We start from the raw sequence: 15,159 nt of genomic DNA on the forward strand, positions 1-15,159 counted from the left end.
CGTGGACGGGCTTTCCACACGCGGCCGTTCTGCGTGTGGCGGTGGGGGCGGGGTGGAGCGTGGGAGTGGGAGTGGGAGGGAGGGACGACAGGCAGGCAGGCAGGCAGGCAGGCAGGCAGGCAGGCAGGAAAACCAGCAGCAGCAGCAGCAGCCGCAAGCAGGTGAGGAAAGATGGGCTGCGAAGGACTGAAGGTTTTTCTGGTGGGGGTGCAGGTAGGAGGGGGCTTAGGAGCTGGCCCCTGGGGAGGGCGTTTGTCCGGAAAGCCAGTCGCCGGAGGGTTCCTAGTGCGCCGTTTCTGCCAGGCCCGCGGCCGTGGCTGAGAAGGTCCCGCGTCTGAGAGGCGTGGATGTCCGGGCCGGAGTTTGGAGAGGCCGCAAGAGTGCAGGGCGCGAACGGACTGGAAGGCAGTAAAGCGCTGCCATAGGGCCGGGTGCGTTTGTCGGGCGGGCCAAAAGGCTGGCTTGTCAGAAAAGGCTGGCTTGTCAGGAGTGGGATTCGAACCCACGCCTCCAGGGGAGACTGCGACCTGAACGCAGCGCCTTAGACCGCTCGGCCATCCTGACGGCGGGCCTGGGCGTGCGCGTGGCCGCTGGGCTGGCTGGGACCCGACGCGACGCGAACCCCGGTGCCCTTGGCGGGGCGCGGTGCTCCGCGCCAGGCGCGCGGCCGTCTGGGTGAGGCGACAGAACGGGCGCGCGGCGGCCGACGGGGAGCACGGCCAGACGACGCGCCTGGCTGCGCCGCGGTGGCGCCCTCGCCCACCCCTGGCCCCGGACGCAGCCGGGCCGCGTCGGGCCAGCCCCTGCCGCCGACCCCCACCCGCGCGTCTCCTCGCCGGCCATGGCCCGGCGCGCGCCCACCCCCTCCTCGCAGCCTTGCTTTCCGTCTCGGGCCCCCTCCACCCGGCGCGATCCCCGCGTCGGAGGCAGTAGGCAGCGCGCACTCGGAGTTTTCAGGGCCACGCGGGTCCGGGTCCCTGTCGGGGTCGGGGGCTGCTGCTTTGGAGGACGCGGTTGGTGTGGCGTTGGGTCGGGTCGGGTCGGGCACGAGCCGGGCGCCCGTGGTGGGCAGGGGGCCGGAGGGCAGGGGGAGGCGTCGGCAGGCAGCCCGAGAGCGGCCGGGCGCGGGGGCGGTGGCCGCCGTCCTCGTTAGTATAGTGGTGAGTATCCCCGCCTGTCACGCGGGAGACCGGGGTTCGATTCCCCGACGGGGAGGCAACACGCCCTCTTTTGGTGGCTGGCGCCGCTCTCTGTCCTGCCGCCTGGCTCCCAAGGGCCCTTCTTCTCCTCCCTCCGCCCTCCGCCCTCCAGCGAGGCGCAGGGCGCCAGCGCGTGCCCAGCCTGCCCACCCTCGCCCCCCTCCAGCCACCCAGCCCTTCCTCCTCGCCGGGCGCTCAGTCGCCAGGGCCGAGCGACGGCCTCCTCTGGACCCCACAAGCGCCCGATGACATTGCGGCCCGCCCCAAGTGGCTGTCTCAGGGGGCTCCTTGCGTCGCGACGCACAGCTGCGCAGCTATGCACAGCGGCATAGGTGCACAGCTGCCGGGACGGGTGGGAGGCGGATGAGTGCCGTCCCCCTGTCGGTGCGGGGAGTGGCCTGGCCCAGCGCCCGGTGGAGAAGGGCTTTGGCGAGCCGGGGGCTGGAAGACGCGTGCCCCGGGGGCGGGGGCGGGCCGCGGCGTGGAGCGGAGGGCCCTGGAGCAGCAAGGCAGCGAGAGCGCCCCCCTGAGGCGGTCGGGCCGGTGGCCGAGGGCAGCTTCGTAGGGCTGGCGCGGGTGGGGCGCCGGGGAGCCTTGGTGGCGCCTGTGACGTCACAGAGCTGCCGGCCGGCGGGGCGTCGGGGCAGGGCTGCTCCAAGCGGCGGCTGCGGCGGCGGCGGCGGCTGAGGAGGAGGAGGAGGAGGAGGAGGAGGACGAGGAGGAGGACGAGGAAGAGAAAGGGGAGTAGGAGGAGGAAGAGAAGGAGGAGGAGGAGGAGGAGGAGGAGGAGGAGGAGGAGAAGGCGGCGGCGACGAGAGTGCGCTCGGGCGAGCCCGGTGCCGGCGTCTCGGGGCGGCCCGGGCTGTGCAGCGTTGGTGGTATAGTGGTGAGCATAGCTGCCTTCCAAGCAGTTGACCCGGGTTCGATTCCCGGCCAACGCAGCGGGCTGACCTTTTACCGAGCTCCACGGGCGGCCGGCCGGCCGGGGGCCTGTGAGGGAGAGCTGGGAGCAGGGAGCTAGCTGGCCCCAGCGGCTTTTCTTGTGTGTGCGAGAAGCAGGCGCGCAGTGTTCTGAGGGCGCTGCAAGCAGGAAGGACGGTAGGACACGTGGATTGCCAGGGGCGGCGCGTGGCTGGACTTGGAAAGGCCGGGTCTTGGCGCCAAGGTGGCGCCGAGCGGGTGCTATGGGTCCAGCAGGAGCAGTGGTAGAGCCTGACGCTCCCTGGTGGTCTAGTGGTTAGGATTCGGCGCTCTCACCGCCGCGGCCCGGGTTCGATTCCCGGTCAGGGAAGCCTTTCTTCTGCCTCTCTACCTCCCACCGTCCACATCCCACTTTTAGGCCACGCTTGCTCCGCGGCCTCGGCGCCCCGACAAGAGCCGCCCGGTGCCCTGCACCTCCAGCCCAAGCCCTGCCAGGCAACCTCCACCCTCCCTCCCCGGCCAAACCTTTTGGCCGCACTGGCGCGCGCCCACTCGAGGCCTTCGACGTCCCGTGTCTTCCTTTTCGGACGCTTGCCTCAGCCCCAAACACGAGTGGCCGGGGCCGCGCCTCTCGCCGCCGTGGCCGTGGCCACGAGCAAACGCCCCCGCCTGTGTCTGGACTCTCCATCAGCACTGCTTTTCCCCCACGGCGACAGCGGCGGCAGCGCCGACGGCGACGGCGGTGTCACACGCGGTGCCTTCTAACAAAGCCGGATCCCCTGTGGAAAGGAGCACCGGTGGGCAGACGGGTGCTTCGCACCACCGCAGCAGGTTTCCTGAACGCCCTTGCCGGTGCCGTGGGGGTGGCTGACAGTGTGGGATGAAGGTGTTTGTGGCCGCGGTCGGTGGCCACCCCACGCGGGTTAGGGAACGGAGCAGAAGGACCCCATGGAGAGAGGGCGGCGGTGGGCCGCGTGCTGGGAGGTGCGAGGAAGGGCCTGGGGTGTCTGGGTGGAGCGCGGGCAGGAGCGGGAGGTGTTGGGCTGGCGGGGACCTGGCCCGGGAGAGCGGCTGGCCACTCAGGCAGGGGCTCAGCAGAAGCTTGGGGGTGGTGGCAGCACCTGGCCCGGCACGTGTGTACGGGTGGGTCAGATCAGGGGCCGGGGTGGGCCTGGAGTAGGAGTGCGTCTGAGGAGCACTGGCGGAAGTGAGACTTCCGGGCAGGACATGTGACAGTCGGGCCTGGGATACAAGGGGAAGGTGGCGGGGAGAGGGGTCCGAGCCGGCAGGCTGGGGGGAAGGGCGGGGTGTGTGAGTGGGCTGTGGGGCGAGGAAGACGGTGGGAGAGGACCCCTTCGCGGTGGGGTGGCGGGTGAGCGCGCCAGACTGGTGTGCTGTGCGGCAAGGTGGTCAGGCTAACCAGTGGGTTGGGACTGGGGGCGGTGGGTAGGAGGCAGGCAAGAGAAGAGCAGAAACGAACGGAGCGCGCCTCAGGGGCTAGGCGGGGTCCGAATGGGGTGGGGGCATTCTACTGCCCCAGAGACATATACATCACCTCTCATCGGGAGAAACCATCCGGTCTCAGGTGTGTGTGGCGGCGGGGGTGGGGGAGGAGGGGGTTGAGGTTGAAAGAGGCCAAAGGAGAGGTCCCCTATGATCCAGCAATCCCACTCCTGGGTACGTACCCGGCAATGACGAAACAAGAGTGCAAAAAGGCACAAGCACCTCCACGTTCACAGCGGCACTATTTGCAGTAGCCAAGACACGGGAAAAAAACCCAAGTGCCCGTCAACGGGTGGCTAGTACAAGAAGAGGTGGTATATATGTACTATGGGATATTACTCAGCCATTAATAAAAAAGAATGAAATATTGCCATTTGCCGCAACAAGAATGCTCCCAGAGAATATTACACTTAGTGAAGTAGGTCCGACAGAGAAGCACAAAGATATGTGGAATCTAAAAAGTACTACCAATGAATCTATGTGCAAAACAGAAACAGACTCACAGACCTAGAAGACACAGTGATGGTTACCCGAGGTAAAAAGGAGGGGTGGAGGGATAAATTAGGAGCTCGATGAACAGATACACAGTACTTCATATAAAGGAGATAAGCAACAAGGATTTCCAGAATAACGCAGGGAGTGATAGTCAATATCCTGCAATAACCTGTAGTGGAAATCAATCTGAAACAATATTAGACATGGAAAACAGTATCCCCCTTGCTGTACACCTGAAACTAACTCAATATTGTTAATCAACTCTTCTTCTTAAACCACGAGTACTAGTACTTATAAGTAAGTAAGTAAGTAAATAAATAAAAACAACGACCAAAATAAACAGGAGAAACATGAGCCATCAGATGATCCAGCAATCCCCGTCGTGGGTACACATCCGCCAAAGAGAAAAACTGTTGTTTGAAGAGATCCACGCACCCCCGTGTTTGCAGCAGCACTGTGTGCCGCAGCCAAGACATAGAAAAAACCCATGTGCCCATCAACAGTTGGCTGACAGGAAGAGATGCGGTATATATGTACTGTGGAATATTACTCAGCCATTTCAGAAAACGAAATATTGCCATTTGCCACAATAAGGATGGTCCTAGAGAACATTACACTTAGCGAAGTAAGTCTGACAGAGAAGCACAAACATACGTGGAATCTAAAACATAATAGAAAAGAAGGTATGTGCAAAAGAGAAACAGACTCACAGACATAGGAAACACACTGATGGTTCCCCGAGGAGAACGGGAGGGGTGGAGGCATAAATTAGGAGCTGCGATGAACAGATACACCGTACTTCATATAAAAGACATAAGCAACAAGGATTTCCAGAATAACACCGGGAATGATATTCAATATCCTGTAGTAAACTGTAATGGAAAGCAATCTGAAACAATATTAGACATGGAAGACAGTATCCGCTTTGCTGTGCACCTGAAACTAACTCAATATCGTTAATCAACTTTTCTTCCAAAATTACAGCTACTAGTTCTTATAAGTAAATGAATAAGTAAATATTAAATGCATAAATAAAAACAACACACTAAATAAATAGGTGGAATACGAGCTCCCATATGATCCAGCCCTCCCCATCGTGGGTACACATCGGCAAAGGAGAGAAACTGTCATTTGCAGAGATCCATGCACCCCCACGTTCACAGCAGCACTACGGGCCACAGCCAAGACATGGACAAAACCCAAGTGCCCATCAACCGATGGCTGGCACAGGAAGACGTGGTACGTATGTACTGTGGAATATTACTCAGCCATACAAAAGAGTGAGATATTGCCATTTGCACCGATAAGGATGGACCTAGAGTATACTCCACTTAGCGACGTAAGTCAGGCAGAGAAGCACAAAGATATGTGGAATCTAAACCGTACTACAAACGGATGTATGTGCCAAAGAGCAACGGACTCACAGACATGGAAAACACACTGTTCGTTACCCAAGGGGAAAGTGTAGGGCAGGGAAGAATCCGGAGCTGCGATTAACAGAGGGGAAATACTATACATAAAGCACAGAAGCAACAAGGATTTGCCGTACAGCACAGGGAACTGTATTCATATGTCGTGATAACGTATAATGGAAAATAACCTGGAAAAGGACATATAACTGAATCACTTGGCTGTACACCTGAAAGTAACCCAGTATTGTAAATCAACCGTACTGCTACGAAAAGGAGACGAAGACGAAGGGGGAAAAAAGGAGGGCAACGGGACAGAGGCAAGGGCAGGATCCTTGACAACGTAGGATTTGGAAAGGATCGGGGGAAAAGTGGGGAGATAGGGGGTGGGATGGGGGTGTCTGTGGGAGTAGGGTGGAGGCTGAGGTGGTGGTGCCGGTGGTGCTGTCCCGAGGGCTGACGCTGTTGGTGGGAGCAGAGGTTCAGGGGAGGGGGTGGTGTTTGTCGTGCTGATGGTGGTGGTGGCAGTAGTGGTGGAGGAGCGGGCCGGTGTTGGAAACGTATTTCTGTCGAGGGTCAGAACATGAATCTAGAGTGCAGTCTGCGATGATAGTGTGGACTTCTTTTTGAACTCCTCGTGCAAGTGGACGCTTTGGGGACTCTCCAGGAAAATGGGATGTATCACTCCCAGAGGTGGCAACTTCCTTGCTCCTGGTTGTGCAAACATAGTATAACTTTCGCAGTGCGGGCAGAGTGAGGCAGAGAGCTTGGAAACGTGGCGAAAGGTGAAGAGGTTGGGCTGTGCGGGTGCCAGTGTGGGGTGTTCCTTACAGCGAGAAGCGTGACACAAGCGGGGTCGGGGTAAGGACGAGAGCAAGGACAAGGAAGGGGTCTGGGCGTAAGAGTGGCTGAGCCCGCAAGGTGTCAGGTCCTGGAGGCGTGGCTCCCGGGTGTGTGTGGGGTGGGGGCGTCTGCGTGGGAAGGACAGGGGCCGGAAGGTGCGGTGGTGAGCGAGCTGTTGCAGGACCGGTGCCTTGAGTGTGGCAGCGGGGAAGCCCAGCTCCGCTGTGGGGCTGCGGGAACCAAAAGGGGACGCTGCGGCTGCATGGGCCGGGAATCGAACCCGGGCCTCCCGCGTGGCAGGCGAGAATTCTACCACTGAACCACCCATGCACCGATGGCCGCCGGCGCCCGGCGCTGCCCCAGCGGCGCTCGCCGCCAACCGCCGGACCCTGGTCACTGCTCGCCCCGTGGGCATGTGCTCCATTTGAGCAGGAGGCCGACGGGCCACCTGAATGAGAGGCTCCGGGCACGCTGGCGACCCCAGGGCGCGAGGCGGTCGGAAGCACCGAGGGACGAGGGACGGAGGGACGCAGGCGTGCTCGGCCCGTCCCGCGCTTTCTCTGCCGTCCACGGCCGCCGCGAGACTGTCGGTGTCGCCAGAGGAAGCCAGGAGCCGAAGCGGCCTGGCCCGCGCCCGAATCCCAGTCAGGGCAGGCGAGGCGTGGCCGCTGCGGCTGAGCGCCGACGTTCCTCTCAGCAGCCGCCCGGCCCCGACGCACAGCCCCTCTGGCGGCTGGCTTTCTTGCTGGTGCGGGGCGTGCGAGGGCGGGCGGGGGCAGGGATCGGAGCTCGGGGCTGTGCAGGGACCGCGAGCGTGGGAGATGGACACCGGGCACCGCCGCCGCCGCCGCCGCCGCCGCCGCCGCCGTCGCCGAGCGGCGCTCAGGCCACAAGACCAAAGGTGTCTGAGCCTCGCTTCTGCGCTCTGGCCCACCCCTCTCCCGCGGGGTCCCGCTCTGCTGCGTTGGTTGTGAGGAGAAGCACTTGGGCAGACTGGCTGCTGGCTCGCGGACAGCCCGGTGAGGGAGGGAGCGCGCCAGGGTGTGGTTGGGTCCGGCCGGAGCAGCGGCTTCCCCGAGGGACTTGCGCTGTGGCGCCGAGGTGGGTGGCCCGGGCTGGGGGCCGGACGTCTGTGGTGGGTGACAGGGCATCCAGGGCTTCCGCTCACTACTCACTGGAGCACCGTTCCCGGGAGCGACTCCTGCGCCAGGCCCCGTGCAGGGAGGGCCCCCTGTTGGCTGGCCAGCAGGAGGCTGGGCTGCACGCGGCCCGGCAGGCAGGCAGGCAGGCAGGCAGGTAGGCAGGTGTGGTCCGGCCAAGGTCCCAAGGCGAAAAAGCACCGAGGGCACGCACCACAGGCCGGCAAGACGGTGTGGCTGTGGAGGGAATGGAATGGGCAGGCGGGCCGTTGGGGCTGGCGGGAAGGACAGGATGTTGGAAAGAGGGAGAGCTGCTGGTGGCGGAAGTGGAAGAAAGGCTGTGAGAGCGAGTCCGCTGTTCACCGGGCCGAAGTCGGAGGGCGGGCCAGGCGTGGACGGGCTTTCCACACGCGGCCGTTCTGCGTGTGGCGGTGGGGGCGGGGTGGAGCGTGGGAGTGGGAGTGGGAGGGAGGGACGAAGGCAGGCAGGCAGGCAGGCAGGCAGGCAGGCAGGCAGGAAAACCAGCAGCAGCAGCAGCAGCCGCAAGCAGGTGAGGAAAGATGGGCTGCGAAGGACTGAAGGTTTTTCTGGTGGGGGTGCAGGTAGGAGGGGGCTTAGGAGCTGGCCCCTGGGGAGGGCGTTTGTCCGGAAAGCCAGTCGCCGGAGGGTTCCTAGTGCGCCGTTTCTGCCAGGCCCGCGGCCGTGGCTGAGAAGGTCCCGCGTCTGAGAGGCGTGGATGTCCGGGCCGGAGTTTGGAGAGGCCGCAAGAGTGCAGGGCGCGAACGGACTGGAAGGCAGTAAAGCGCTGCCATAGGGCCGGGTGCGTTTGTCGGGCGGGCCAAAAGGCTGGCTTGTCAGGAGTGGGATTCGAACCCACGCCTCCAGGGGAGACTGCGACCTGAACGCAGCGCCTTAGACCGCTCGGCCATCCTGACGGCGGGCCTGGGCGTGCGCGTGGCCGCTGGGCTGGCTGGGACCCGACGCGACGCGAACCCCGGTGCCCTTGGCGGGGCGCGGTGCTCCGCGCCAGGCGCGCGGCCGTCTGGGTGAGCGACAGAACGGGCGCGCGGCGGCCGACGGGGAGCACGGCCAGACGACGCGCCTGGCTGCGCCGCGGTGGCGCCCTCGCCCACCCCTGGCCCCGGACGCAGCCGGGCCGCGTCGGGCCAGCCCCTGCCGCCGACCCCCACCCGCGCGTCTCCTCGCCGGCCATGGCCCGGCGCGCGCCCACCCCCTCCTCGCAGCCTTGCTTTCCGTCTCGGGCCCCCTCCACCCGGCGCGATCCCCGCGTCGGAGGCAGTAGGCAGCGCGCACTCGGAGTTTTCAGGGCCACGCGGGTCCGGGTCCCTGTCGGGGTCGGGGGCTGCTGCTTTGGAGGACGCGGTTGGTGTGGCGTTGGGTCGGGTCGGGTCGGGCACGAGCCGGGCGCCCGTGGTGGGCAGGGGGCCGGAGGGCAGGGGGAGGCGTCGGCAGGCAGCCCGAGAGCGGCCGGGCGCGGGGGCGGTGGCCGCCGTCCTCGTTAGTATAGTGGTGAGTATCCCCGCCTGTCACGCGGGAGACCGGGGTTCGATTCCCCGACGGGGAGGCAACACGCCCTCTTTTGGTGGCTGGCGCCGCTCTCTGTCCTGCCGCCTGGCTCCCAAGGGCCCTTCTTCTCCTCCCTCCGCCCTCCGCCCTCCAGCGAGGCGCAGGGCGCCAGCGCGTGCCCAGCCTGCCCACCCTCGCCCCCCTCCAGCCACCCAGCCCTTCCTCCTCGCCGGGCGCTCAGTCGCCAGGGCCGAGCGACGGCCTCCTCTGGACCCCACAAGCGCCCGATGACATTGCGGCCCGCCCCAAGTGGCTGTCTCAGGGGGCTCCTTGCGTCGCGACGCACAGCTGCGCAGCTATGCACAGCGGCATAGGTGCACAGCTGCCGGGACGGGTGGGAGGCGGATGAGTGCCGTCCCCCTGTCGGTGCGGGGAGTGGCCTGGCCCAGCGCCCGGTGGAGAAGGGCTTTGGCGAGCCGGGGGCTGGAAGACGCGTGCCCCGGGGGCGGGGGCGGGCCGCGGCGTGGAGCGGAGGGCCCTGGAGCAGCAAGGCAGCGAGAGCGCCCCCCTGAGGCGGTCGGGCCGGTGGCCGAGGGCAGCTTCGTAGGGCTGGCGCGGGTGGGGCGCCGGGGAGCCTTGGTGGCGCCTGTGACGTCACAGAGCTGCCGGCCGGCGGGGCGTCGGGGCAGGGCTGCTCCAAGCGGCGGCTGCGGCGGCGGCGGCGGCTGAGGAGGAGGAGGAGGAGGAGGAGGAGGACGAGGAGGAGGACGAGGAAGAGAAAGGGGAGTAGGAGGAGGAAGAGAAGGAGGAGGAGGAGGAGGAGGAGGAGGAGGAGGAGGAGAAGGCGGCGGCGACGAGAGTGCGCTCGGGCGAGCCCGGTGCCGGCGTCTCGGGGCGGCCCGGGCTGTGCAGCGTTGGTGGTATAGTGGTGAGCATAGCTGCCTTCCAAGCAGTTGACCCGGGTTCGATTCCCGGCCAACGCAGCGGGCTGACCTTTTACCGAGCTCCACGGGCGGCCGGCCGGCCGGGGGCCTGTGAGGGAGAGCTGGGAGCAGGGAGCTAGCTGGCCCCAGCGGCTTTTCTTGTGTGTGCGAGAAGCAGGCGCGCAGTGTTCTGAGGGCGCTGCAAGCAGGAAGGACGGTAGGACACGTGGATTGCCAGGGGCGGCGCGTGGCTGGACTTGGAAAGGCCGGGTCTTGGCGCCAAGGTGGCGCCGAGCGGGTGCTATGGGTCCAGCAGGAGCAGTGGTAGAGCCTGACGCTCCCTGGTGGTCTAGTGGTTAGGATTCGGCGCTCTCACCGCCGCGGCCCGGGTTCGATTCCCGGTCAGGGAAGCCTTTCTTCTGCCTCTCTACCTCCCACCGTCCACATCCCACTTTTAGGCCACGCTTGCTCCGCGGCCTCGGCGCCCCGACAAGAGCCGCCCGGTGCCCTGCACCTCCAGCCCAAGCCCTGCCAGGCAACCTCCACCCTCCCTCCCCGGCCAAACCTTTTGGCCGCACTGGCGCGCGCCCACTCGAGGCCTTCGACGTCCCGTGTCTTCCTTTTCGGACGCTTGCCTCAGCCCCAAACACGAGTGGCCGGGGCCGCGCCTCTCGCCGCCGTGGCCGTGGCCACGAGCAAACGCCCCCGCCTGTGTCTGGACTCTCCATCAGCACTGCTTTTCCCCCACGGCGACAGCGGCGGCAGCGCCGACGGCGACGGCGGTGTCACACGCGGTGCCTTCTAACAAAGCCGGATCCCCTGTGGAAAGGAGCACCGGTGGGCAGACGGGTGCTTCGCACCACCGCAGCAGGTTTCCTGAACGCCCTTGCCGGTGCCGTGGGGGTGGCTGACAGTGTGGGATGAAGGTGTTTGTGGCCGCGGTCGGTGGCCACCCCACGCGGGTTAGGGAACGGAGCAGAAGGACCCCATGGAGAGAGGGCGGCGGTGGGCCGCGTGCTGGGAGGTGCGAGGAAGGGCCTGGGGTGTCTGGGTGGAGCGCGGGCAGGAGCGGGAGGTGTTGGGCTGGCGGGGACCTGGCCCGGGAGAGCGGCTGGCCACTCAGGCAGGGGCTCAGCAGAAGCTTGGGGGTGGTGGCAGCACCTGGCCCGGCACGTGTGTACGGGTGGGTCAGATCAGGGGCCGGGGTGGGCCTGGAGTAGGAGTGCGTCTGAGGAGCACTGGCGGAAGTGAGACTTCCGGGCAGGACATGTGACAGTCGGGCCTGGGATACAAGGGGAAGGTGGCGGGGAGAGGGGTCCGAGCCGGCAGGCTGGGGGGAAGGGCGGGGTGTGTGAGTGGGCTGTGGGGCGAGGAAGACGGTGGGAGAGGACCCCTTCGCGGTGGGGTGGCGGGTGAGCGCGCCAGACTGGTGTGCTGTGCGGCAAGGTGGTCAGGCTAACCAGTGGGTTGGGACTGGGGGCGGTGGGTAGGAGGCAGGCAAGAGAAGAGCAGAAACGGAGCGCGCCTCAGGGGCTAGGCGGGGTCCGAATGGGGTGGGGGCATTCTACTGCCCCAGAGACATATACATCACCTCTCATCGGGAGAAACCATCCGGTCTCAGGTGTGTGTGGCGGCGGGGGTGGGGGGAGGAGGGGTTGAGGTTGAAAGAGGCCAAAGGAGAGGTCCCCTATGATCCAGCAATCCCACTCCTGGGTACGTACCCGGCAATGACGAAACAAGAGTGCAAAAAGGCACAAGCACCTCCACGTTCACAGCGGCACTATTTGCAGTAGCCAAGACACGGGAAAAAAACCCAAGTGCCCGTCAACGGGTGGCTAGTACAAGAAGAGGTGGTATATATGTACTATGGGATATTACTCAGCCATTAATAAAAAAGAATGAAATATTGCCATTTGCCGCAACAAGAATGCTCCCAGAGAATATTACACTTAGTGAAGTAGGTCCGACAGAGAAGCACAAAGATATGTGGAATCTAAAAAGTACTACCAATGAATCTATGTGCAAAACAGAAACAGACTCACAGACCTAGAAGACACAGTGATGGTTACCCGAGGTAAAAAGGAGGGGTGGAGGGATAAATTAGGAGCTCGATGAACAGATACACAGTACTTCATATAAAGGAGATAAGCAACAAGGATTTCCAGAATAACGCAGGGAGTGATAGTCAATATCCTGCAATAACCTGTAGTGGAAATCAATCTGAAACAATATTAGACATGGAAAACAGTATCCCCCTTGCTGTACACCTGAAACTAACTCAATATTGTTAATCAACTCTTCTTCTTAAACCACGAGTACTAGTACTTATAAGTAAGTAAGTAAGTAAATAAATAAAAACAACGACCAAAATAAACAGGAGAAACATGAGCCATCAGATGATCCAGCAATCCCCGTCGTGGGTACACATCCGCCAAAGAGAAAAACTGTTGTTTGAAGAGATCCACGCACCCCCGTGTTTGCAGCAGCACTGTGTGCCGCAGCCAAGACATAGAAAAAACCCATGTGCCCATCAACAGTTGGCTGACAGGAAGAGATGCGGTATATATGTACTGTGGAATATTACTCAGCCATTTCAGAAAACGAAATATTGCCATTTGCCACAATAAGGATGGTCCTAGAGAACATTACACTTAGCGAAGTAAGTCTGACAGAGAAGCACAAACATACGTGGAATCTAAAACATAATAGAAAAGAAGGTATGTGCAAAAGAGAAACAGACTCACAGACATAGGAAACACACTGATGGTTCCCCGAGGAGAACGGGAGGGGTGGAGGCATAAATTAGGAGCTGCGATGAACAGATACACCGTACTTCATATAAAAGACATAAGCAACAAGGATTTCCAGAATAACACCGGGAATGATATTCAATATCCTGTAGTAAACTGTAATGGAAAGCAATCTGAAACAATATTAGACATGGAAGACAGTATCCGCTTTGCTGTGCACCTGAAACTAACTCAATATCGTTAATCAACTTTTCTTCCAAAATTACAGCTACTAGTTCTTATAAGTAAATGAATAAGTAAATATTAAATGCATAAATAAAAACAACACACTAAATAAATAGGTGGAATACGAGCTCCCATATGATCCAGCCCTCCCCATCGTGGGTACACATCGGCAAAGGAGAGAAACTGTCATTTGCAGAGATCCATGCACCCCCACGTTCACAGCAGCACTACGGGCCACAGCCAAGACATGGACAAAACCCAAGTGCCCATCAACCGATGGCTGGCACAGGAAGACGTGGTACGTATGTACTGTGGAATATTACTCAGCCATACAAAAGAGTGAGATATTGCCATTTGCACCGATAAGGATGGACCTAGAGTATACTCCACTTAGCGACGTAAGTCAGGCAGAGAAGCACAAAGATATGTGGAATCTAAACCGTACTACAAACGGATGTATGTGCCAAAGAGCAACGGACTCACAGACATGGAAAACACACTGTTCGTTACCCAAGGGGAAAGTGTAGGGCAGGGAAGAATCCGGAGCTGCGATTAACAGAGGGGAAATACTATACATAAAGCACAGAAGCAACAAGGATTTGCCGTACAGCACAGGGAACTGTATTCATATGTCGTGATAACGTATAATGGAAAATAACCTGGAAAAGGACATATAACTGAATCACTTGGCTGTACACCTGAAAGTAACCCAGTATTGTAAATCAACCGTACTGCTACGAAAAGGAGACGAAGACGAAGGGGGAAAAAAGGAGGGCAACGGGACAGAGGCAAGGGCAGGATCCTTGACAACGTAGGATTTGGAAAGGATCGGGGGAAAAGTGGGGAGATAGGGGGTGGGATGGGGGTGTCTGTGGGAGTAGGGTGGAGGCTGAGGTGGTGGTGCCGGTGGTGCTGTCCCGAGGGCTGACGCTGTTGGTGGGAGCAGAGGTTCAGGGGAGGGGGTGGTGTTTGTCGTGCTGATGGTGGTGGTGGCAGTAGTGGTGGAGGAGCGGGCCGGTGTTGGAAACGTATTTCTGTCGAGGGTCAGAACATGAATCTAGAGTGCAGTCTGCGATGATAGTGTGGACTTCTTTTTGAACTCCTCGTGCAAGTGGACGCTTTGGGGACTCTCCAGGAAAATGGGATGTATCACTCCCAGAGGTGGCAACTTCCTTGCTCCTGGTTGTGCAAACATAGTATAACTTTCGCAGTGCGGGCAGAGTGAGGCAGAGAGCTTGGAAACGTGGCGAAAGGTGAAGAGGTTGGGCTGTGCGGGTGCCAGTGTGGGGTGTTCCTTACAGCGAGAAGCGTGACACAAGCGGGGTCGGGGTAAGGACGAGAGCAAGGACAAGGAAGGGGTCTGGGCGTAAGAGTGGCTGAGCCCGCAAGGTGTCAGGTCCTGGAGGCGTGGCTCCCGGGTGTGTGTGGGGTGGGGGCGTCTGCGTGGGAAGGACAGGGGCCGGAAGGTGCGGTGGTGAGCGAGCTGTTGCAGGACCGGTGCCTTGAGTGTGGCAGCGGGGAAGCCCAGCTCCGCTGTGGGGCTGCGGGAACCAAAAGGGGACGCTGCGGCTGCATGGGCCGGGAATCGAACCCGGGCCTCCCGCGTGGCAGGCGAGAATTCTACCACTGAACCACCCATGCACCGATGGCCGCCGGCGCCCGGCGCTGCCCCAGCGGCGCTCGCCGCCAACCGCCGGACCCTGGTCACTGCTCGCCCCGTGGGCATGTGCTCCATTTGAGCAGGAGGCCGACGGGCCACCTGAATGAGAGGCTCCGGGCACGCTGGCGACCCCAGGGCGCGAGGCGGTCGGAAGCACCGAGGGACGAGGGACGGAGGGACGCAGGCGTGCTCGGCCCGTCCCGCGCTTTCTCTGCCGTCCACAGCCGCCGCGAGACTGTCGGTGTCGCCAGAGGAAGCCAGGAGCCGAAGCGGCCTGGCCCGCGCCCGAATCCCAGTCAGGGCAGGCGAGGCGTGGCCGCTGCGGCTGAGCGCCGACGTTCCTCTCAGCAGCCGCCCGGCCCCGACGCACAGCCCCTCTGGCGGCTGGCTTTCTTGCTGGTGCGGGGCGTGCGAGGGCGGGCGGGGGCAGGGATCGGAGCTCGGGGCTGTGCAGGGACCGCGAGCGTGGGAGATGGACACCGGGCACCGCCGCCGCCGCCGCCGCCGCCGCCGCCGCCGTCGCCGAGCGGCGCTCAGGCCACAAGACCAAAGGTGTCTGAGCCTC

The 15,159-nt window shown here is 62.2% G+C and overlaps 10 non-coding genes across 10 annotated transcripts; 6 read left to right on the forward strand and 4 right to left on the reverse strand.

Moving 5' to 3' along the window:
- Nucleotides 1–481: 481 nt before the first annotated feature.
- Nucleotides 482–564, reverse strand: TRNAL-CAG (transfer RNA leucine (anticodon CAG)). The gene has a single exon. It is a non-coding gene; the product is annotated as a tRNA-Leu (tRNA).
- Nucleotides 565–1,143: 579 nt separating this feature from the next.
- Nucleotides 1,144–1,215, forward strand: TRNAD-GUC (transfer RNA aspartic acid (anticodon GUC)). Its single transcript has one exon. It is a non-coding gene; the product is annotated as a tRNA-Asp (tRNA).
- An 853-nt stretch (nucleotides 1,216–2,068) lies between these two features.
- Nucleotides 2,069–2,140, forward strand: TRNAG-UCC (transfer RNA glycine (anticodon UCC)). Its single transcript has one exon. It is a non-coding gene; the product is annotated as a tRNA-Gly (tRNA).
- Nucleotides 2,141–2,418: 278 nt separating this feature from the next.
- On the forward strand, nucleotides 2,419–2,490 carry TRNAE-CUC (transfer RNA glutamic acid (anticodon CUC)). The gene has a single exon. It is a non-coding gene; the product is annotated as a tRNA-Glu (tRNA).
- Nucleotides 2,491–6,629: 4,139 nt separating this feature from the next.
- Nucleotides 6,630–6,700, reverse strand: TRNAG-GCC (transfer RNA glycine (anticodon GCC)). The gene has a single exon. It is a non-coding gene; the product is annotated as a tRNA-Gly (tRNA).
- A 1,661-nt stretch (nucleotides 6,701–8,361) lies between these two features.
- TRNAL-CAG (transfer RNA leucine (anticodon CAG)) lies at nucleotides 8,362–8,444 on the reverse strand. Its single transcript has one exon. It is a non-coding gene; the product is annotated as a tRNA-Leu (tRNA).
- A 578-nt stretch (nucleotides 8,445–9,022) lies between these two features.
- Nucleotides 9,023–9,094, forward strand: TRNAD-GUC (transfer RNA aspartic acid (anticodon GUC)). The gene has a single exon. It is a non-coding gene; the product is annotated as a tRNA-Asp (tRNA).
- Nucleotides 9,095–9,947: 853 nt separating this feature from the next.
- Nucleotides 9,948–10,019, forward strand: TRNAG-UCC (transfer RNA glycine (anticodon UCC)). The gene has a single exon. It is a non-coding gene; the product is annotated as a tRNA-Gly (tRNA).
- A 278-nt stretch (nucleotides 10,020–10,297) lies between these two features.
- Nucleotides 10,298–10,369, forward strand: TRNAE-CUC (transfer RNA glutamic acid (anticodon CUC)). The gene has a single exon. It is a non-coding gene; the product is annotated as a tRNA-Glu (tRNA).
- A 4,135-nt stretch (nucleotides 10,370–14,504) lies between these two features.
- On the reverse strand, nucleotides 14,505–14,575 carry TRNAG-GCC (transfer RNA glycine (anticodon GCC)). The gene has a single exon. It is a non-coding gene; the product is annotated as a tRNA-Gly (tRNA).
- Nucleotides 14,576–15,159: the final 584 nt, after the last annotated feature.

This window comes from Eubalaena glacialis, unplaced genomic scaffold (assembly GCF_028564815.1).
Source record: "Eubalaena glacialis isolate mEubGla1 unplaced genomic scaffold, mEubGla1.1.hap2.+ XY scaffold_456, whole genome shotgun sequence".
NCBI classification, from domain to species: Eukaryota; Metazoa; Chordata; class Mammalia; order Artiodactyla; family Balaenidae; genus Eubalaena; species Eubalaena glacialis.